Genomic DNA, 23,316 nt, shown 5'->3' with positions numbered 1-23,316 from the left:
CATCTGTTTGTATTGGGTGACAAGATGCTGCTGCTGCTATTATTATTTAGTGCCTTGTCTGATTTCCTCTTGCTTGCGCCCCCGGAATTGTAGCTCCCCATTCCAATTTCTAGTACAGTGTCTTGGGTTTTTTTTAAAGCACATTTTAAATCTGTTTTAATGCCTCTTTCCTCAGAATCATGACTGCTTTTGATTCCATTTTTTAAAACCAACCCCTTTTCTGGGGTCTTTAAATTTCATTTCAGCAAGTGCTAACCACCTTGCCTTTACCTTCAGACGTTGCTCTCCTGCTAAGATGGGGCGGTCATCTCAAGGTGCAAGGGAGGAGGGATATGTCAGCTTCAGCTTCTCATTTTTCTAGTCTTGAGTTCACTACTCCACATTTCTTCATCAGCTCACATTTAAAAAAAATCCTCATGAAAATTCACCACTATTTTAGTGCATATTTCTTTACACGTTTTTGCAAAGCAATCTCCCCTAACATAATTCATTCTTGCATGCTTAGGCATATGCCTAAGTATGCATTCCTTGGCTAGAAGATTGCATGACAAGTTTGGGAGATGTGTGAACTTCAAAAGGTGGATATGGTTCAGTTCACTTCCAAAAGTGTGAATTGACTTAGTAGGTTAATAATAATAAAAATAAAATTTTATTTATATCCTGCCCTCCCCAGCCAAAGCCGGGCTCAGAGTGGCTAACAACAGTAAAATAATACAGCATTCTAAAATCAGTTCATTCTAAAATCACTTCCCCTTTAGATAATGATGATGATTTATTATACCCTGCCCATCTGGCCAGGCCTCCCCAGCCACTCTGGGCGGCTCCCAACAGGATATTAAAAATACAGTGGTGCCCCGCAAGACGAATGCCTCACAAGACGGAAAACTCGCTAGACGAAAGAGTTTTCCGTTTTGGAGGTGCTTCGGAAACGAATTTCCTATGGGCTTGCTTCGCAAGACGACAATGTCTTGCGAGTTCCTGCTGGTTTTTTCCCCTCCCCTCCATTTTTCTAAGCCGCTTATCAGCTGATCCGATCAGCAGATAAGCCGCTAAAAGCCGCTAATAGCCGCTAATAGCCGCTAATCCGCTAATCCGTCAATGGGCTTGCTTCGCAAGACGAAAAAACCGCTAGACGAAGAGAATCACAGAACGGATTCTTTTCGTCTTGCGAGGCACCACTGTATGATAAAATGGCACACATTAAAAACTTCCCTAAACAGGGCTGCCTTCAGATGTCTTCTAAAAGTCAGATAGTTGTTTATTTCCTTGACCTCTGACGGGAGAGCGTTCTACAGGGCAGGCACCACTACCAAGAAGGCCCTCTGCCTGGTTCCCTGAACCTCACTTCTTGCAGGGAGGGAACCGCCAGAAGGCCCTCGGCGCTGGACCTCAGTGTCCAGGTAGAATGATGGGGGTGGAGACGCTCCTTCGGGTATACTGGACTGAGCCCGTTTAGGGCTTTAAAGGTCAGCACCAACACTTTGAATTGTGCTTGGAAACGTACTGGGAGCCAATGGAGGTCTTTTAGGACCAGTGTTATGTGGTCTCGGCAGCCGCTCCCAGACACCAGTCTGGTTGCCGCGTTCTGGATTAGCTGCAGTTTCCGGGTCACCTTCAAAGGTAGCCCCACGTAGAGCACATTGCAGTAGTCCAAGCAGGAGATAACTAGAGCATGCACCACTCTGGCGAGACAGTCTGCGGGCAGGTAGGGTCTCAGCCTGCATACCAGGTGGAGCTGGTAGACAGCTGCCCTGGACACAGACTTAACCTGCGCCTCCATGGACAGCTGTGAGTCCAGAATGACTCCCAGGCTGTGCACCTGGTCCTACATGAGAATTGTAGCAAGTCTATTCCCCATCTCTATATGCTATCTTTCTTTACTGCCCCTGCTACCGAGCCTTAAGGAAACAATGGCCTGGGTGACACTGACACTCAGAAATGTAGCAAGTGAAGCCTTTTCTCACCATGGACTTCACTTTCATTTCAAGAAGCATTCAACTGCTTCATGTTAAAGGCAGAGAGACAATAAAACTAAAAAAGGGGGCAACCCTACTAATCTCTCCACACTCAACTTTTGCCCCACTCTTTCAAGATACAGTTTCGTACTTTAAAAGCTCAGCATTTATTTATTTTATTTGCCCTGATCTCTCCCTGTGAAAGCCCGCTCTTTATCACTCAATCATAGCAAATGCTAACTTGGGTTTTCCACAGATTTCTGTTTGCTCTGGTCATGCTTTAGAGAGTGTGTTTTTCTAGGGAAATCTCCGGAGCAAAAGAAAAGGGAAGGCGCCCTTGACATGGAGTTTTAAAGCTTCCACTTGAGACCGGAAAGCTAAGTGAGGATAAGCCCTGCCTTTAATCCGGCAAACATGCCCAGATTACAACCTAGAAACCTGTCCTGCTCCTTTAAATGCTCCAAAAGCAGTTGGAGGATGTGTGCCCTGTGCGTCTGAACATTTTGAAGGCATGGGTAGGGATGGGGCAGTGGTGCAGGAAGGGGGGGTGCGGTGGGTGCGGGTCACCCCGGGTGTCATAACTGTTAAAGGGAAAGGGAAAGGGAAAGGGACCCCTGACCATTAGGTCCAGTCGTGGCCGACTCTGGGGTTGCGGCGCTCATCTCGCTTTATTAGCCGAGGGAGCCAGCGTACAGCTTCCGGGTCATGTGGCCAGCATGACTAAGCCGCTTCTGGCGAACCAGAGCAGTGCACAGAAACGGCATTTACCTTCCCGCCGGAGTGGTACCTATTTATCTACTTGCACTCAGACGTGCTTTTGAAGTGCTAGGTGGGCAGGAGCAGGGACTGAGCAACGGGAGCTCACCCCGTCACAGGGATTCGAACTGCCGGCCTTCTGATTGGCAAGTCCTAGGCTCTGTGGTTTAACCCACAGCGCCACCCACGTCATAACTGAGGGGGTGACAAAATGGCAAAAGTATGTGTTTTTATAATAAATAAATAAAAATTGGCCTCAGGAGTTTTTTAAATAACTCCTGCACCCACTGAATCCCCTTCCTACACCACTGGTAGCGTGCCTGAGCCACACGTCTCTCCTGAGGGGGGTGCAGCGGCAGACTGTCTGCGAGCTCCGCGGTGCTTTTTCGAGCAGCGCGAGGCTGGCGTCTGCCCACCGCCTCAGCCACACCCTACAGCTGAGGGGGAAGCTGAGGAGAGGCTTCACGCAGCGCACCCTGCCTTGGCTTGCCCCGCCCCCACGGGCAGCTCACCCCGCCCCTGGCTGCAGGGCACGCACGCTGCCCCGGGCACCCAAGCAGCTAGCTACACCACTGGGATGGGGTGAGTCTTTAGTGCAAGAGTGCTCAACTACTGCAGAACCCCTGCTCAAATCCCTCCATATAGAAATCTGGGAGGCACCGTATTTTTCGCCCTATAGGACGCACCGGCCCATAGGACGCACCTAGGTTTTTTGGGGGGGAAATCAAGGGGAAATTTTTTATTTCCCCCCCAGGTTTGCGCAGCCATCCCCAAGCTAGAAGAGGGAGACGGAGCGCTCCGTCTCCCTCTTCTGCCTTCAGGGACAGCTTGCCCCGCTGTCCCCCAAGTTTGTGGGGCTGGCGGGGGGAGAAGCAAGCTTGCTTCTCCCCCCCCCCAGCCTCCAGATCAGGTCGGGGAATAGCGGGGTGGCAGCGCTCCGCCACCCCGCTGTCCCCCAAGCTCGTGTGGCTGGCGGGGGGGGGGAGAAGCAAGCTTGCTTCTCCCCCCTGCCAGCCTCCAGATCAGGTCGGGGAATAGCGGGGTGGCGGCGCTGCGCCTCCCCGCTATCCCGCGAGCTTGTGGGGCTGCATTTTTGGGCTGCTTCATTTTTGGAGGGGAAAAAGTGCGTCCTATAGGGCGAAAAATACGGTATGTCAAGCAGACCTCCTCCTGCCATGTTTCTGCTTATACCAAGAAAAAAGCACACCAAGAACTCAGGCCATTGTAAGTTTCAACAGTGGGAGTGGTCCCTACTCGCAAATCAGTAGTCAACAGTAACAAAAACTAATCCATTCAAAAGTATGTATTCTGACAAGGATTACAAACTCAAATAGAGATTACAAACTCTAACAGAGATTACAAATTCAAACTCATAAAGATATGTACAACACAATAATTTGTTACATTGTGTTATACATATCTTTATGAGTTTGAATGGATTAGTTTTTGTTACCATTGAATACTGATTTGCGAGTAGGGACCACTCCCACTATTGAAACTTACATTGGCTTGTGTTCTTGGTGTGCTTTTTTCTTGGCATATTTAATAACAAGAACTCCAACTTGTTTAATGTTTCTGCTTATGCCTCAGCTACCCCTTTTGAGGTCTCCACGGGATGGGGTAGCAGACCATGGAGGTCTCCTGTGATAGTAGGAGAGACCAAGGCAGGAATCTGCTTCAACAAGATGCTTCAACATCATTTCATGGCACAGGAGAAGTCTAGCCAACTCTCTCCTATCACTGCTGGAGATCTCAGACATCTGCTCTGTCTACCTTCTCCAAGCGAAGCCTTTTTATCCTGGGGTGAGGGGGGGGGGGAAGGCAAAGTAGCAGGTGGAGAAGGTTTCAAGCCTGAGCAAAGCTGCTGATTTGGGGGGCCAGGGGCAGGGTGACTACAAGGCTGCCTGTGCATCCCATTGGCGGAGGCAGGATCTCTGGGTTGTAACAAGGCAATTCCAAACCTTTTGCTTCTTCCATTCTGAAATGCCCATGTTTGCATTTCAAAGAGTACCTGGAAAACAGTGCAAACATCAAAGAGCATCGGTGACAGCTGATACAAGCAGGTTAAGGGTAGTAAAGTAGGAGTTTACTTCCTGCAGTGTACGGGTTAAAAGAACAATGGGAATTAAGTTGCATCATTCTTAAGGCCGAGTGTGCGATTGGTCAAAAAGGATCCAGTCATCTGTATGGTTCTTAACACTCGATTGGGAGCTGCCCAGAGTGGCTGGGGAAACTCAGGCAGATGGGCGGGGAATAAATTTTTTATTATTATTATTATTATTATTATTATTATTATTATTATTATTATTATTATTATTATTATCTGACCCCTCAAATTTTGGTCAAGTATTGTTAATGCTTTAACACCATGAGAACAACCCGTAAGATACAGATTTGATATGCGTGCTAATTCCAAGCACACAAAAAAACACAAACTAGCTGATGTTATGAAATAATTAAATTGGGTTTAAAAAGCAGCAATGAGTTATTTACTTTGTGATCTTTCCATTCTCCCCTTCCCCTGTGAAGCCTACGGAGTTTCTTGCCTCCATGTTGTTCTCCTGACTCAAACTGGGTGATTGACCCAGCGTGGACTTCATGGCTGCGTGAGGTTTTGAACCTGGGTCTTCCTTGCCGTGCTCTCCCTGCCTGCTAGACAGGTAGGCCTTTGCCACTGGAACCTGCATGTAACCTTTATTCTGGTTACAGCAGAAAAAGCTCTGCTGTGCTACGAGGTTTGCTCCCTGAGAGCTGCAGGATGAGAATGCAAGCGGCCCTTGCTTCCCCTCTTGCTCTAGTAATTAAATAAATCTGCTGCCCGTCAGCTTCATGGGATGGCTGACAGTATTTGACTGGTCAGCTGGGGCAAGGATTCAAACAGAGCAGGTCTTCTGAGACCCTACTTCCAGCGCCCAGCCTTCCTGATCTTCAGCGTGATGCATTTCAGTATTTTGCCTCCCGTTTCATGCCCAGAAAAGGCATCCGCTGCGACCTACATAAATTGTGCCAACCAATCAAGTTTGCGCAATTTATTCTTCGCCTTTCTCTATTTTGCATAACTTAGTATTTGATTCCGAGGGGGGTGTTAAGTTGTGGGTGAACGTATCAGACGACACAGCGATTCTTCAGACAGCTCTTGTTTATTCACAGGCCAGGACAGAACTGAACTGAACTGAAGGGTTCAGCCAACCTGCTTATATAGAGCTCCACTACAACGCAACAGTAACCACTTTCTGTAACTATCCAATCACTGAACGTCACGTTCAGTTTCTTATTTGCATATGTGGACCTGAGTGAAAACTATCTACAGTATCTCCCTGCTGGCCCAGGGTGAGAACTTTAGTACATAACGGGGGGGGGGGAGGGCAGGAAGTTATGCAGTACACCCAAACCCCACCTCTGAGTTTCTTTTTCAGCAACGCTCTCTGGCTTTGCAATATGAAATGCACAGATGCATTTAAAGGATGTCCCCCCCCTCCCTTTAACAGCAGTAGCCATGAGCTGGATTGGGACCATGGCATGCAGGGAGGGGGCTTAACTCTTTCCTCTCCTGCTGAGAATTGCTCCCCGCCCTCCAGAGGGGAAGCATCTATTTACACCAACGGAAGCTCTGAAGAGAAGAACACACAGGTCTTCCTATAGGATAGATGTGTTCTGAGGCCAGGATATTTCTGCTAAGCGCAGCCTCATGGTGCAAAGGGCCTTTTCCTCATAGTCTTCCTTGCCAAAGTTCCTCCATTGCCGCAGTATTTGCGGCATGAGCCCAGAGAGATACATCCTCATGCCATAACATATTTTTGATGCTCTCTTGATATAACCTGCCCTAAGGACCTTCTGGTGAAGGTCAGGCAGTAAAGCTAATCATTGTTATCAAACGTACTGGTCCGGAGTTTATATGCTGGCATTAGTGTGCTATGACTAAGGATGCCTCATCCTGTCCACTAAATAATAACCAAGTAGGCAACAGGAGGGACGCAGGTGGCCCTGTGGGTTAAACCACAGAGCCTAGGACTTGCTGATCAGAAGGTCGGCGGTTCGAATCCCTGCAACGGGGTGATTCAAATCAAATTTTATTAAACGGTCACAGACCAGATTAACTCGTACAGCTAGTCAGCGAAGCATAACACCGGAAAAAACAAAGGACAATTTCAATACAGATTAGGCCATAACAGCAATTTAAAATTAGACAACATACATAAAATTAAGTAATTGCCTTCGCCTGCATATTGACATTGGAAAGCTCTTGTTTCCTGCGCCTAATAGCGGCTACACAAAATTTGGCCACATTGATCGTAATTTCAGGAACCTTATCTTCTATCAAGGCTCTCATATGTTGGAGTTCTGGTTCATTTTTAGGCTTTTGTAGAACTGGGGCAATAAAGGTCAGGCGTAGATCCTCGTAATAACTACAGTGCAGCAATACATGCAGACTTGTTTCCACTTCTGATGAGCCACATGGGCAAACGCGTGACGCATATGGTTTGCCCTCATATCTGCCTAGCAACAGGGCAGAGGGCAGAACGTTAAATCTGGCCAGGGTAAAGGAGTGTCTGTACTTAGATATTTGTAAATCAGCCAGATAATTTGCGGGTGAGAACCCTCTTCCAAAGTCTCTAATTGTGGCATGTTTACCTGCAACGGGGTGAGCTCCCGTTGCTCGGTCCCTGCTCCTGCCAACCTAGCAGTTTGAAAGCACATCAAAGTGCAAGTAGATAAATAGGTACCATTCCAGCAGGAAGGTAAATGTTGTTTCCGTGCGCTGCTCTGGTTTGCCAGAAGCGGCTTAGTCATGCTGGCCACATGTACGCCGGCACCCTCGGCCAATAAAGCGAGATGAGTGCCGCAACCCCAGAGTCGGCCACGACTGGACCTCATCATCAGGGGTCCCTTTACCTTTATCTTAAGGAACTTCTGGTGAAGGACAGACAGTATATCTAATCATTGTTATCAAACGTACTGGTCCAGAGTTTATATGCTGGCCTTAGTGTGCTATGACTAAGGATGCCTCATTCTGTCCACTAAGTAATAACCAAGTAGGCAACAGGAGACGTTCCTTTGAGTTGGGAGTTCCATGGCAGGGTTGTTGTGGCTGAACAACTGAAGGCTGCTGTAAGATGTTAGAAGAGATCAGCGGCTGGCAACTTTAATTTTTAGGCATTATAGTGAGAGGCTGGGACATGGCTCAAGCAGTGATTTCATTGTGACAAGGCTCAGGAAACTAGAACTGTCTTGGCCAAACAGAGTATGAGAATACAGTGGTACCTCAGGTTAAGTACTTAATTCCTTCCGGAGGTCTGTACTTAACCTGAAACTGTTCTTAACCTGAAGCACCACTTTAGCTAATGGGGCCTCCTGCTGCTGCCGTGCCGCCGGAGCACAATTTCTGTTCTCATCCTGAAGAAAAGTTCTTAACCTGAAGCACTATTTCTGGGTTAGCGGAGTCTGTAACCTGAAGCGTATGTAACCTGAAGCGTATTTAAACTGAGGTACCACTGTAGTACTTCAGAAGCAGCACCAAGGGGGGTATGTTTACTTGCAAGTTTGCAGGGGAACAAAGAGGAAGTTCAATTCCGTGTATATACCCTTAGAAACTAGCAATAATGACATCTTTGCAGGATTTGTTGCTTTTTATAAGCAATGACGTGAGCCCAACCTGAAGAAGGAAGAGTTATGGACTTTTTAAAGCTCTTATTGGCACACATCATATAAACTTTAAATAGAACATAATCTCAACATTTGATAACTTCCCTGCTGAGTGATTTAAGACCTTTACTGGTGTCATTCATGAGCGTATTAAATGTATGCTTAATGTACTCCGAATTGCATGATGCATGGAATGATGCCATAATCTTCATTTATAAAAATGGGGAGCATCCAAGGTTGTTGACAGACAGGTTAAACAGGTCCATTATTAGTTCATTTGGAATCTGCTAGTGGCTGCGAAAAAAAGAAATCTGATTACAAAGAAATGCCACGGACCTGCTTTTCCTATGTTAGAATAAGGGGTGGTTAAGATTTGGAAATGTTGATATTAACAATGTTGATTTAAACCAGGGGTGGTGAACCTGTCACTCCACCCCCCAAGATGTTGCTAGACTCTGCCTCCCATCATCCCTGACAATTGGCTTTGTTGGCTGGAGGTAATAGGCTTTGTAGACCAAAACACCTTGAAGATACCAGCTTCATGAAAGTTGCAAAAGGGAACTGAAGCCAAGTCTTCTTTAGAGCTCTTGGCTATGTGTGTAGGGCTTTGATAGCCTCCGGTCCATTGTCGCAATGCTTCAGCAAATGGTTGATGGACAAGTTTACTAAGAGGACCATTTTTACCATGAAGGTAAAGGTAAAGGGTCCCCTGACCATTAGGTCCAGTCGTTGCCGACTCTGGGGTTGCAGCGCTCATCTCGCTTTATTGGCCGAGGGAGCCAGCATACAGCTTCCGGGTCATGTGGCCAGCATGACCAAGCCAGTTCTGGCGAACCAGAGCAGCGCATGGAAACACCATTTACCTTCCCGCCGGAGCAGTACCTATTTATCTACTTGCACTTTGATGTGCTTTCGAACTGCTAGGTTGGCAGGAGCTGGGACAGAGCAATGGGAGCTCACCCTGTCGTGGGGATTAGAACCACCGACCTTTTGATCGGCAAGTCCTAGGCTCTGTGGTTTAACCCACAGCGCCACCTGTGCCCCTTTTACCACGAAGCGTACTGAAAATATTACCGTATTTTTCGCCCTATAGGACGCACTTTTCCCCCTCCAAAAATGAAGGGGAAATCTGGGTGTGTCCTATGGGGCAAAAGCAGGCTTTCGCTGAAGCTTGGAGAGCGAGAGGGGTCGGTGCGCACCGACCCCTCTCGCTCTCCAGGCTTCAGGAACACATCCGCAACCTAGGCAGCCCTGCAGGAGTTCCCCGCAGGGCTCCCCACGCTGCGGATAGCAGCCTCCGCCCGGCGCGAGGGGCACCCTGAAGCAGAGCGCCCCTCGCGCCGGGCAGACATCGGCCAGCCCCACAAGCTCGGGGGACAGCAGGGAGGCGCAGCACCGCCATCCCGCTGTTCCCCGACCTGGTTTTGGGGGGAAATAAAAGAAAAAATTTTTTCCTTTATTTCCCCCCCCCAAAAAAAACTAGGTGCGTCCTATGGGACGGAGCGTCCTATGGGACGAAAAATACAATGGTGCCTCGCAAGACGAATGCCTCGCAAGACGAAAAACTCGCTAGACGAAAGGGTTTTCCGTTTTTGCGTTGCTTCGCTAGACGAATTTCCCTATGGGCTTGCTTTGCAAGACGAAAACGTCTTGCGCTTTTTTTAAAAGCCGCTTGAAGAGGCGCAGTTACGACGGACCGTGCTTCGCAAGACGAAAAACATTGCAAGACTTCCGGGGGCGGCGCGAAACTGTAATGGCGGTCCTCTTCGAGCTCTGAAGAGGGGCTCCGCGGAAAAGGGTCGTTCGCTGCGGCATAGCGACGACCCATCAAGATAAACCACGGGTAGAGGGAGCCCGTGGCCGTGGGACTCGGCGGGCACCAGAAGCTGCTCCGAAAACACAGAAGGGACCCCGTAAGGAGACCCGGAGTGAAGGAGGGGTAGCGGTGCTGTGAGTTCATCGCTCTTTCCGCGGAAGCGAAGCCGCGCGGCTGTTACAGATGAGCGCTGATCCTTCTTCCTAAAATCAACACTAAACTGCAAGCAACATACCCGTGAGTAAAGGGGCTTTAAATTTGGCAGAAGAAATTCGGTAAATTTGGCTGAAAGCGGGAGACGAGAAAAGGGAAGTCCGTCTTCCGACATTGCTGACAAGATCAAAGCAAAGCTTTTAAAAACGGAAGCGTTTGAAACGGGACTGTGGGAAGCTTAAACTTTTTCGTGCTATAAGATCTGCTTATTTTACTGAGCTGAAGGTGGAAATGGACATTGATTAAAAGAAGTAGTAAATGGTGACTTTCCTCCTATCTTTTTTCTCTTTTGGGCTGTCTTTTTTAAAGAGCCAGATTGTCGGGCTGCCAGAGAGAGAGACTGTGTCAAACTGCGGAAACAGTTGCAAAACTTTGCTGAAACGTAACTGTTATATTTGAGCAGAAAAGACTGAATGGGATACTGTTACAAGCACCTTTCATGAAACTTTGTTGACTTATAAAAGGTGCTTTGGGAAACTTTGAGCTTATGAAGGGACTTTTGGATTAATGAATCTACTGTTTTGAAACAATTTGGAACTTTAATGGCGGATTACTTCCTTCTTTGTCTTTGAAACCTGGTGGTACTCCCCCTACAGGGCTTTTGGATTATAAAATCCTGGGAACTGACTTTTGTTTTGAATTCCATCTCACTGGTTGTTTACTTCTGAATTTGCCTTTCCCATGGAACAACAGACAATTTGACCTTGAACATTGACAGATGTGTAATGAGTGGTGCAGGGAGAACAAGAGCATCTAAAGCAAAGGAAACTAAAGAGGCTAAGGAAAAAGAAAAGGAAAGAAGACAATTTGTGCAAACAACGCTGACCCAAGGACGCCGTTCGTCGGTTCCAGCTGTACTGGTGACTCATAGAGAACAAGGGGAAACAACTGAGAAGTCCACTGAGGAAGATATGGCAGCAGGTGGATCAGACACACTATTAAAACAAATATTGGAGCAATTATCAAGTTTGAACCAGAAGGTGGACGACCAGTCTGTGAAGATAGATAAAGCAACCTCCTCGATTCAAAAATTGACTGACCAAGTTTCCCAGCACACGCAAGCCATAGAGAAATTGCAAGGAGCAACAGCGGAAAATCGGGAATTAGCTGGAGAAGCAATCCAGAAAGTGGGAGTTCTACAAAAAGAGGTTGAAGAAATAAAAGGAGAAGTTAGGCCCCTGCACAAACAGGTGGGTGAACAACAAGTCTATCTGTCAATGGTGGAACTGAAAAACCGTGAGAGCAACATCAAATTGAGAGGCATCCCGGAACTCGAGCAAGGAGACTTGATTGGATACTTAACACAGGAATTCTCGAAGTTCTGGGGTTTAAAGGAAGATACAGATTTCAGGATAGTCTCGGCATATAGACTGGGAAGACTGGTAAGGAAAGACAGATCCAGAGACTGTTTGATAATTTTAAGAACAAAGGAAGAGAGAGACAAGATCCTAGGCCTTCATTTCAAAAAAGCAATTGAAATACAAGACAAAAGGGTGGAAATTTACAGAGATATCCCGAGGCAACTGCTGGACCTTAGAGCCACTTATACAGAATTAGCAAAATTGCTGAGACACAACGCAATTCCCTATAGGTGGGAGTTTCCACAGGGATTATCCTTCACCTACAAAGAAAGGAAGGTTAAAATAAGAACACCTGAAGATAACCAAAAGTTCCTTCACGACCACGGAGAAGATCTCCAAAAAGGAGCGGATTGGCTTCCAGGTTTACCAGCACCAATACTGCCCGGAAGTGGGCCAACGCCTACACCCTCGGGATCTGAGAAAAAGGAAGACACCCCATCTTAAGAACATTTTAAATAAAACAGGATGTCTCTGCAGCTACTTAGTTGGAACATAAATGGCGGGAATTCTCCGGAAAAAAGGAGAAGGATATTTCATATCCTAAAAAAAGAACAATTGGATGTAATATGTTTGCAAGAAACACATGTGACTAGGCTCCACAGGAAAGTATTAATCAATAAAAGACTTGGTCAAGAATTTATCTCATCAGACAAAGTAAAAAAAAGAGGTGTTGTAATTTATGCAAAGGAGAACCTGTCGCCAAAATTTTTATTCAAAGATGATCATGGAAGAATTCTCGCAATTGAAATTCAAACACAAGGAGAGAAGATTTTGATATTAGGAATTTATGCGCCAAATGATGGAAAATCAGAATTCTACAAGAAGCTGCATGAGACAATGATGGACTATCTGGACTATGCTAATATCATTGTGATGGGAGATATGAATGGGGTGGTGTCTACAAATATGGACAAATCCCAAAATCAAAACTTGACAACAGACGGCAGACTCCCTAAAACCTTTTTTGAAATGACAGACAATATGGACTTGATTGACATTTGGAGGACAAGGAACCCCTTGGGTAAAGAAGGAACCTTCTATTCTGAGGCCCACTTGTCATGGACACGAATCGACCAAATTTGGATATCTAGAGGGCTGGCTCCGAAAACGAGAAAAGTGGAAATCTGCCCAAAAACCTGCTCCGACCATAATGCCTTAAAAATGGAACTGAGACTTTTTCCAACTGGATCCTTCAGATGGAGAATGAATGACACCTTGTTAAGAGATCAAGAGATTGTGAAGAAGGCCCAAAAAACATTAAAGGACTACTTTGAAATAAATTTGAACACTACGGTGGAGAAAAGAACAATCTGGGACGCAAGTAAAGCTGTAATGAGAGGGTTTCTGATTCAACAGAATTCGATAAAAAGAAAATATTGGAATGGAAAAAAAGAAAAAATTCTAGAGAAAATAAGTGAAGGAGAGAAAAAGCTGAGAATTAAACCAAAGTCAAAAGAGGTGTTAAGAGAGATCAAATTTCATCAAGCACAATATTCGAAACTGATCAATCAAGAGATTGAGTGGAAAATCAAACAAATGAAGCAGAGATCGTTTGAATCAGCAAATAAATGTGGAAAGTTGTTGGCTTGGCAATTGAAAAAAAGACAAAAGTTAAATACGGTTACAAATTTGGAGATTCAAGGAAAAATAGTGCAGAAACCAGAAGAAATAAGAAAGTGTTTCCATAGATATTTCAAAGAGCTCTACGCACAGGGGCCTCAGAAAGAATCGGAAATGGATCAATTTCTGGAAACAAATGGACTACCTAAAATAAGCCAAGATAAAAGATCAATCCTTAACAGCAAAATAACTCAACAGGAAATTGAAGGTGCCATCCAAAACATGCAGTTGGGCAAATCTCCAGGCCCGGACGGACTCACCTCCAAATATTATAAAACTTTGAAGGACTTCTTGATACAACCGTTGTTGGAGGTTTGTAACCAGATCATGGAGGGGAGAAAGGCACCGGAAACGTGGAAAGAAGCATTCATCACATTGATTCCCAAGTCAGAAAGGGAAAAGACTCAGCTTAAGAACTACCGTCCCATCTCACTCCTGAATGTGGATTACAAAATATTTGCAGACATTTTAGCAAGTAGACTTAAAAATGTATTAAATGAAGTAATTCACAAGGACCAAGCAGGCTTTCTCCCTGGTAGACACATGTCGGACAATACCAGGAACATTATTGATATATTGGAGCTGTTGCGAATTAGAAATACAAGGGCTGCTCTAATCTTTATTGATGCGGAGAAAGCATTTGACAACATTTCTTGGATGTTTATGAAGAAGAACTTGAAAGGGATGGGAGTGGGACGGGGGTTTGAAAATGGACTAGAAGCAATTTATTCAGAGCAAAAAGCCAAGTTGATAGTGAACAATGTGGTGTCGGATGAACTTCTAATTGAAAAAGGGACACGACAGGGGTGCCCTTTATCCCCTCTGCTATTTATTTCTGTTCTGGAGGTATTGCTGAATATGATTAGGGAGGACCAGTTGGTGCAAGGTATAGAGGTCGGAGCGAAACAATACAAACTGAAAGCCTTCGCAGATGACCTAGTCTTGACAGTACAGGAGCCAGTATCTAGCACAAAAAGAGTTTTGGAACTTATTTTGGAGTTTGGTCGGGTGGCGGGATTCAAGCTAAACAAACAAAAAACTAAGGTTTTGGTCAAAAATTTGACACCTACAGAGATAGAGGGGTATCAGAAAGAGACAGAGCTAAGTGTGGTTAAAAAAGTGAAATACCTGGGGGTATATTTGTCCACCAAAAATTTAAACCTTTTCAAAGATAACTATGAAAAATGTTGGTTGGAAATTAAAAAAGACTTGGATATCTGGTCAAGATTGAAACTTACCTTGTCAGGCCGAATCGCAGCCATAAAGATGTGTGTTTTGCCAAAAATGCTATTCTTATTTCAAACCCTTCAGGTCGTGGACAGAATGGAATGTTTTGGAAAATGGCAGAAGGATATTTCTAAGTTTGTCTGGCAGGGCAAAAAGCCCCGAATAAAATTTAAAATACTAACCGACTCAAAAGAAAGAGGGGGGTTTGCCCTGCCGGACTTAAGGTTGTACTATGAAGCTGCAGCCTTCTGCTGGTTGAAGGATTGGTTCCTGTTGGAAAACACCGATGTCCTAGATCTGGAGGGGTTTGATAATGTGTATGGTTGGCATGCATACTTGTGGTATGACAAGGCGAAGGTTCATAAATTGTTCAAAAACCATATTGTCAGAAAATCAATTTTTGCCGTCTGGATGAAGTACAAGGATTTATTAGAAAACAAGACCCCGAGGTGGTTATCACCTGTGGAAGCCAAGATTTCTAAAAAAAAGCCCAATATGGAGGCCTATTGGCCAAAATATTGGGAACTGATTGAAAGAGTTGGAGACAATTGGAAGCTCCAAAGCCAGGACAAATTAAAAGGTAAGGTGCGAGATTGGTTACATTATGCTCAAATTCAAGAGGTATTTAAAATGGACAAAAAAGTGGGTTTCCAGGTGGAGAAATCGAAACTGGAGACGGAGTTACTAGAACCAAAGACTAAGGTACTTTCGAGGATGTATGACTTGCTGCTTAAATGGAACACACAGGATGAGACAGTTAAATCTGCTATGATAAAATGGGCACAGGATGTAGGACACAACATTATGTCTGAGGACTGGGAAAGGTTATGGAACACCGGTATGAAATTCACGGCATGTAGTGCCCTGAAAGAGAACATTATGAAAATGGTATACCGGTGGTACATGACCCCAGTCAAGTTGGCTAAAATATACCATCTTTCTGATAATAAGTGTTGGAAATGCAAGGAGGCAGAAGGGACATTCTTTCACCTCTGGTGGACCTGCCCGAAAGTAAAGGCCTTTTGGGAAATGATACATAATGAGCTGAAAAAGGTATTCAGATATACCTTTTCTAAGAAACCAGAGGCCTTTCTTCTGGGCATGGTGGACCGGAAGGTGCCAAAGAAGGACAGAACCTTGTTTATGTATGCAACCACAGCAGCTAGGATTCTTATCGCAAAGTTCTGGAAGACACCAGATTTACCCACACTGGAGGACTGGCAGACGCAGCTGATGGACTACATGGAGTTGGCAGAAATGACCGGCAGAATTCGAGATCTGAGCGAAGAAACAATGGAGGAGGACTGGAAAAAATTTAAGGACTATTTGCAAAAACATTATAAGTTGGTTGAGTGTTAAGATTGTGCACGATTAAGAAACGTTATGCTTCTGCAATTTATTTTAAGTAAATGATAAAGTAAGTATTGATGGAAAAAAATGAGACAAACTAGAAACAAAATATTATGTTTATTAAGAGTGTTAAAATTAAATTACAGATTTTTGAAATTGGTAACATAATAAATACAAAGGTATAATAAGTTCGGAAATAAGATAATAAATTGCTGAATTGGTTAGAATGATGAACGCAATGCTGAGAGGATGCGAGGAGGTCCAAAAAGATGTCGAAAAAATTTTATAATGATCTTTTCTTTTTTCTATGCTTTTCTTTATATATATGGAAAATGTTTCTTGTATATTGTTGTCCAAACAAATTTGTTCACCTATGGAAAGAAACGCAATAAAAATTTTTTATAAAAAAAAAGAAAAACATTGCAAGACGAAAAGACTCGCGGAACAAATTCTTTTTGTCTTGCGAGGCACCACTGTACGGTATCTGCTATCTGTTTTTCTGGGGTGGCTGTCTTCTGTTTTTTGTGTGAACATAACCTGTCTTCTGAATTATCGGCAAAGATTATTTTTGGCAAGGCTTTTAAGTATGGCATTTGCATCCAAACTGTGTGGGGATTGGGCTGGCTCTGGAAAACGTATGTTTAAGCAGAGAGCCCACTCCCCATTTCGCCGCAACGCATGGGAGACCACTGACAACCTCTCGGCATATGGCCAATGACTCCCCTCAAAACAACTCCTTTAACAGGGAACCCTGGCATTGCCGCCGCAGAGGGGGGCGTGGGTCACCACTTCACGCCCCCCCCCCATTTAGGGGAAATAGACTAAAGGATTCCGCCCAAGGCCTGAAACCGCCAAAATTATGATGTTGCAAAACCTGCCAATGCAGGAAAATTGCTTCCCAGTCCTTCAACAGCAACCATCAATGACTGTAGCAGCGCCCGCATACCTGTAAAGAAGAGGTTAACCTGCAAAAGGAAGGCATAAACTGAGGGAGGGCAGGGTGGGAGAAGCTCTGGAGCCGGCTGAGGACTCTCAGGTAAGTTCCACCCTCTATTGTGTGTGCAGGGCGGTCCTAACCCTACCTGGGCAACTCCCCTGGCAACACCTCCTCGGCTGGGATTGGTTGACTGTCTGAGGTTAGGTGGGAACCTCCAGGTATTCCGCTTGGGGAGGTGAAGCCAGTCTGACTTGCCAGAGATTGTATAGGGCAGGGGTCTGCAACCCGCGGCTCCGGAGCCGCATGTGGCTCTTTTACACCTTTGCCGCGGCTCCGGGGTGGATACTAGCGAGGGGAGGAGGCGCATTGTGCGCCCCAACACTCCCCACTGTGGCGGGCGCTGTACTGGCTGTGACGTCGCATGGGGGCGGTGCGTGCGTTAGTCACGCACCGTCCCGACGTCACCTTCCCACTCGCCCGCCCGCTACATTATAAGGGGCATGTACCCTGGTCACTGCATTGAAAGGGGGCATGTACGCTGGTCACTGTTTTGAAGGGGAGTGAAGAATACACACACACAAAAAGGTAACTTGTTAATTTAACGTTTATTTCTATGAGGAGGAGTAATTCTGAGGGGTCAAACAAAGAAATAATAAAAAAGTGAGAAAAAAATTATTTTTATAATGACGAGTTTTGCGGCTCCCAGTTTTTTTTCCCTTTGGAAACTGGTCCAAGTGGCTCTTTTTGTCTTAAAGGTTGCAGACCCCTGGTATAGGGCCAGGATGCTGCGTGTGACCACGCAAAAAGCACCCCCCCCCATTTGAAGTGGGGAACGGTCATTAATAGAGAGACTGGACAATAATTGTACATTTTGGGCTTGCCTGACATGGGAATAATAATAGAATTAAGAATTTGACCATGAAATAGTCCAGTAAGGGGCTAAGACAACGGAAAAGCTTTCTAAAATGTGGTTGGAAAACCCCCAGGCTGAATTGCTTCCCCAGATTCAAGATCAGGAGAATGGTATCTTTCGCTATGGATATTAGTAGCCTATTTAAACATTTTCTGTGTTGGTCCGGCGTTCCTTCCTTCCTTTCTAAACAAACCACTTTGGAGCTAAGACAGATATGCCATAATTTCCCGAGAGCCTTTTAAATGTATTGTTTGAAGTTCTTTATATCAGTGCAATTTGGGATCTCAAATAGGGAGATAATTTTCTGCTTTAAGTTAGGTCACATAAATTGAATTAATACTTTGGTCCAAATTGCGAGAAACAATTTATTATGTGAAAGGCAATCTGTTCACATAATAAGAAGCAAAGAAGTTTGCAAGTTAAGGTTGGGTTTCCCTATTTTTTGCCATCTTAAAAAAAAAATAATAATTAAAATGTTCCCCTCCCAGTCCATGTCTCTGTAAAGCCCTTTAGCCTGTCTGGGACAACTGCAACATTACCTAGTGGGAAATAGTGGCCTAGACTGAATGAACAAAATGGTAAAAAAATAAGTAAAATCAGGAGTGCCAGAGCTGGACTCAGCATACAGTAATCAAAAGGAGGGAGAATCAAGAGAAGTTATTCAGGCACAGAAGGAAGGCAAAACAGAAATTGCGAGATTTAGGGTTGCCATATTTCAAAAACCAGGACACCCCGAAAGTTGTTTTTGGAAATTCCATCCGAACTTCAATTCTGCAAATGTCTGGCATCCCTAGCCTGGAATTGTGTGGTTAGGCACTGAAGGGGTGAAAAGGCCACTGAGGGAACAGAATGCTCGACAAAATGGGCCTTCTTAGGTCAATCTAGAATGGCATAATCATGTGAAAGTGCTACAGGGGACTCGTACCACCATGTAAACTTCTTTATGTCACTGCTGTTTGCGTGGCGAGTTCCCGCCTCCCACCAGTAGGAATAATGACACGTGACACAATTATTTTAGGTTAATGGGCTAAAATTGGCCACAACTTTATTGGTTACAGGTAAAGAGCAGTATTGGCTTAGGCATTGGTCCTATCCGACTATCCGGCTTCAGACTGTTTGCTTGAAGACCGGGAAGGGTTAACACCAGCAGGGGGAGCCCTGCTGATGCGCATCAACTAGGGACTACCCCGGGGTCACCGCTCGGGGGCGCGCTTTAGGCCCTGACCTCCATAGGCTTCGGACGAGGCCACGCCCCCGGAATCCTTTACCGGACTACCCTTCAATATTTGGGGGAGGTGATGGCGCTCCCCCCCCACATCTGCATAACAAGACCCCTACCAATGCCTAACGGCCAAAACCAAAGAAGTTGTGACAATTTGCTATGAGGTAGGCGAAAAACCGGTGCCAATTTGCCAAGTGGAAAAAATCCCTACCAGTCCCCTTAGCGGCAACCAACTGAGGTCCATAGCAAGGTCAGAAGGGGAACCTTGAAGGGCGGGCAGGTGGGAAACCTAAGAAGCTGAGCGGCCAAAGAGGGAGATCCCAGGCCGCGCTTGCCTTAAATGAGGCAAGCCACACCCCCTGAGCCAGCCGATTGGCTGGCCAGGGGATGATGCGGCCCGAGGATTCCCTGATTGCGCGGGGCTGGAAGCATGAAGCCCGCAGCACCACCACGTCCTCCCGAGGTCGGAAGTGGCTTTAAGGCATAGAGGCAAGGCCAAAGAAATGGTTGCGCCACAAAACAGGTCAGCTCCAGAGGAGCAGCTGTAGAGAGAATTTGTTCTTCTTCTCTGTAAGAAAGTAAGATAATACAGTGGTGCCCCGCAAGACGAATGCCTCGCAAGACGGAAAACTCGCTAGACGAAAGAGTTTTCTGTTTTGGAGGTGCTTCGCAAAACGAATTTCCTATGGGCTTGCTTCGCAAGACGAAAATGTCTTGCGAGTTCCTGCTGGTTTTTTTCCTCCCCCCCCCCTTTTTCTAAGCCCCTAAGCTGCTTATCAGCTGATCTGATCAGCAGATAAGCCGCTAAAAGCCGCTAATAGCGTTAATCCGCTAATCCGTCAATGGGCTTGCTTCGCAAGACGATAAAACCGCTAGACGAAGAGAATCACAGAACGGATTCTTTTCGTCTTGTGAGGCACCACTGTATTGATTTTTCTGGATTATTTCTGAGATCCATTGATGAGTTTCCCCACAGAATCCAGTCATTTTTTGTGCTAGGCTGCAAAGTCTTCTGAGTTCATACATGTGGTCTGACCGCAACAGGAACCTCATCTGTAATCCTAATGCATAGCTATTACTCTGATTTCTATTGTCAAGAGTAATCCCTTCCCAAAGGGCTTGGTAGCATTAATCATAATTCCCCTGCGGGCATTTTCAAGTCTCCCAGTTCTTTTCCTTCTCTGAATCTTGCTTAATCATTGCCTTAAAATATCATGTTGTAATGAGTTCCACAGACTAATTACACTCTAGGTTCCTTTTGAGAACTCATTCTGTATTGAGGCGCCAGTGCCGAACACAGCTGTCGCTCTCTTCTGTGAATATCGTTTTGCACAATTAAGTAAGAAGGGTTCAATTTTAGAAATGGTTTAAAAAGCAATCTCAGGAGAATCCTTAGAAACACATAGGATTGCTGACACTTTTCCTGAATCCTAACACACAGAAATTAAGTAAAGTGAAGTTTTTTTCATCACTTTATCTCCACGATAGGAAAAACGTCCGCTGCTAAATTTCTGTATAGAAGGCAACTGGAAGAGACAAATAGGTTCTTCTTGTAATCTGGGAATAAATGTTCCACCTACATCTAGTTACAACACGCCTCAGCCTGTCATTTTCCTGCCCTATCATGCTGTAATGTCTGCATTTACTACACCAGTGTCGACAGGGAAATCACTTCAAACTATTTCTGCATTTGTTGCTGCATCGTGCATTATTCAATTGCTTTTAGAAGAGGACTTTTGGCTTTTTGAATATTATCACTCATGGACTGCTTAGAAATATCATCCAAATGGGTCAATTATAAATAAAATTCATCCCATTGGCTGATACTTCAGAAGATACCTAACCCACCCGGGCCACTAAACTGGACTACATTTTGCATCTTACCTGCAGTTTTCTGTTTCGGAAGCTTTGCGGTTCTAGGTTTTTGTGGTCAATGCTGCCCATGAGGTTGTTACTATTCAGGATTACAGTGGTACCTTGGTTTGCATACATCTTGGTTTGCTTATGTTTTGGATTACAAACATGTCAAACCCGGAAGTGCGTGTCCTGGTTCGCAACCTGACAGTTAAGTCCTGTCACGAACGATTTTGGGGTTGCTGTGCTCATCTCGCTTTACTGGCCGAGGGAGCTGGCATACAGCTTCCGGGTCATGTGGCCAGCATGACCAAGCCGCTTCTGGCAAAACCAGAGCAGTGCACGGAAATGCTGTTTACCTTCCCGCTGGAATGGTATCTATTTATCTACTTGCACTTTGACGTGTTTTGAACTGCTAGGTTGGCAGGAGCTGGGGTAACTGTGCCCCTGAAGGACCAGGTGCACAGCCTGGGACTCAGTTTGGACTCACAACTGTCCATGGAGGCGCAGGTCAATTCCGTATCCAGGGCAGCTGTCTACCAGCTCCATCTGGTACGCAGGCTGAGACCCTACCTGCCTACAGACTGTCTTGCCAGAGTGGTGCATGCTCTAGTTATCTTCTGCTTGGACTACTGCAATGCGCTCCATGTGGGGCTACCTTTGAAGGTGACCTGGAAACTGCAATTAATCCAGAATGCGGCAGCTGGACTGGTGACTGGGGGCGGCCACCGAGACCACATAACACCGGTCTTGAAAGACCTACATTGGCTCCCAGTGCATTTCCGAGCACAATTCAAAGTGTTAGTGTTGACCTTTAAAGCCCTAAGCAGCCTCGGCCCAGTATACCAGAAGCAGGGTCTCCACCCCCATTGTTCTGCCCAGACGCTGAGGTCCAGTGCCGAGGGCCTTCTGGCGGTTCCCTCATTGCGAGAAGCAAAGCTACAGGGAACCAGGCAGAGGGCCTTCTCGGTAGTGGCACCCGCCCTGTGGAACGCCCTCCCACCAGATGTCAAAGAAATAAACACCTACCTGACATTCAGAAGACATCTGGAGGCAGCCCTGTTCATGGAAGTTTTTAATGTGTGACATTTTAGTGTATTTTTTGTCTTTGTTGGAAGCCGCCCAGAGTGGCTGGGGAAACCCAGCCAGATGGGCAGGGTACAAATAATAAATTATTATTATATAACCTGTTTTGGTTTACAAACGGACCTCCGGAACGGATCATGGTTGTAAACCAAGGTACCACTGTATTGTTGTTTACAAATGGAGGGGTGGGGTTTGTCTTGTTGGAATAGTTGCCATGTTTTGATGCTTGATCCCTCAAATGCTTCTTCCCCATCATGTCCCTCCAGATCTGGCACCTCCCTGAACCGGTCTGGTCACCGCAGACAGAGATCTTCAGCTGCAGGCTGTCTTGTCTTGGATGAAGGGAGGAGCAAGACACAGAGTGATACCTCAGCATATTGGGTCACGTCCTTTGCATCAGATATCACCAGCAACCTGGAGGTGATGTCAGGTCTAGAGGCAACTTCTTACTGAGGGCTTGCATGCTGAAGTGGTCAATGCGATCTGGTAGGTGGTTTTTACCCATGGGGTTTTTTGTTGTTGTTGTTGTTTTACAAGCTGGAAAGTGTGCAGAGGAGGGCAACCAAGATGAACAAGGGTCTGGAAACTAAGACTTATGAGGAGCGCTTGAAGGATGTGGGTATGTTTAGCCCAGAAGAGAGGAAAATGAGAGGCGATATGATAGCCATCTTCAAATATCTTAAGGGCTGTCACATGGAGGAGGGACCATGCTTCGTTTCTCCTGCTCTGGAGGGTAGGACTCAAACCAATGGCTTCAAGTTGAAAGAAAGGAGATTCTCACTAAATATTCAGAAAAACTTTCAGACGGTTAGAGCTGTTTGGCAGTGCAACGGACGCCCACGAGAGGTGGTGGCAGTGGCGTAGCGTGGGTTGTCAGCACCCGGGGCAAGGCAAGTAATTTGCGCCCCCTAACCCTAACCCCCAGAATGTTGCGCCCGGTGCGGCCGGCCCCCCCTGCACCCCCCCACGCTACGCCACTGGGTGGTGGACATGCTTTCCTTGGAGGTTTACAAGCAGAGGTGGGATGGCCATCTGCCATGGATGCTTTAGCTGAGATTCTTGCCTTGCAGGGTTTTGAGCTAGACAACCCTCTCAAGATCCCTTCATAGCTGTCAACTGTTAACTTTTTTTAAGGGAAATTCCCTTATTCCGAATAGGATTCCTCGCAAGAAAAGGGAAATGTTGACAGCTATGGATCCCTTCCAACTCTTAAGATGCTATGATTCTAAATGTGAAGTGGTTATATGGGGAAACTAGACCATGGGACCTGGAGTTTGCATAGCCCTTCTGGAACCGTACAGGTTCTCTTAGTTGGCAGAGTCCCACTGTATGAGACCTCTGGGAGACAGCAAGGGGCCTTTTC

At 45.8% G+C, this 23,316-nt stretch overlaps 1 protein-coding gene and 1 long non-coding RNA gene across 5 annotated transcripts in view; one reads left to right on the top strand and one right to left on the bottom strand.

The window, feature by feature from the left end:
* LOC308571473 overlaps positions 1-23,316 on the bottom strand; it is a 351,060-nt gene that overhangs the window by 96,598 nt on the left and 231,146 nt on the right. The window lies entirely within an intron of this gene.
* Positions 1-23,316, top strand: part of LOC308571170 (transmembrane protease serine 11G-like) — a 71,352-nt gene that overhangs the window by 11,212 nt on the left and 36,824 nt on the right. For 3 of the 4 annotated variants that reach the window (XM_081166661.1, XM_081166663.1, XM_081166660.1), the window contains exon 2: positions 22,220-22,439. The exons of the other annotated variant lie outside the window; for it this stretch is intronic. The gene's annotated coding sequence lies outside the window, so the exon portion shown is untranslated. The remainder of the gene's footprint in view (positions 1-22,219; positions 22,440-23,316) is intronic. 4 annotated transcript variants of the gene reach the window in all.

This window comes from Podarcis bocagei, assembly GCF_964188305.1.
Source record: "Podarcis bocagei genome assembly, chromosome: 13".
Lineage (NCBI taxonomy): Eukaryota > Metazoa > Chordata > Lepidosauria > Squamata > Lacertidae > Podarcis > Podarcis bocagei.
Note: the sequence above shows the minus strand (reverse complement) of the source record. Positions and strands in the feature narration are given on the sequence as shown.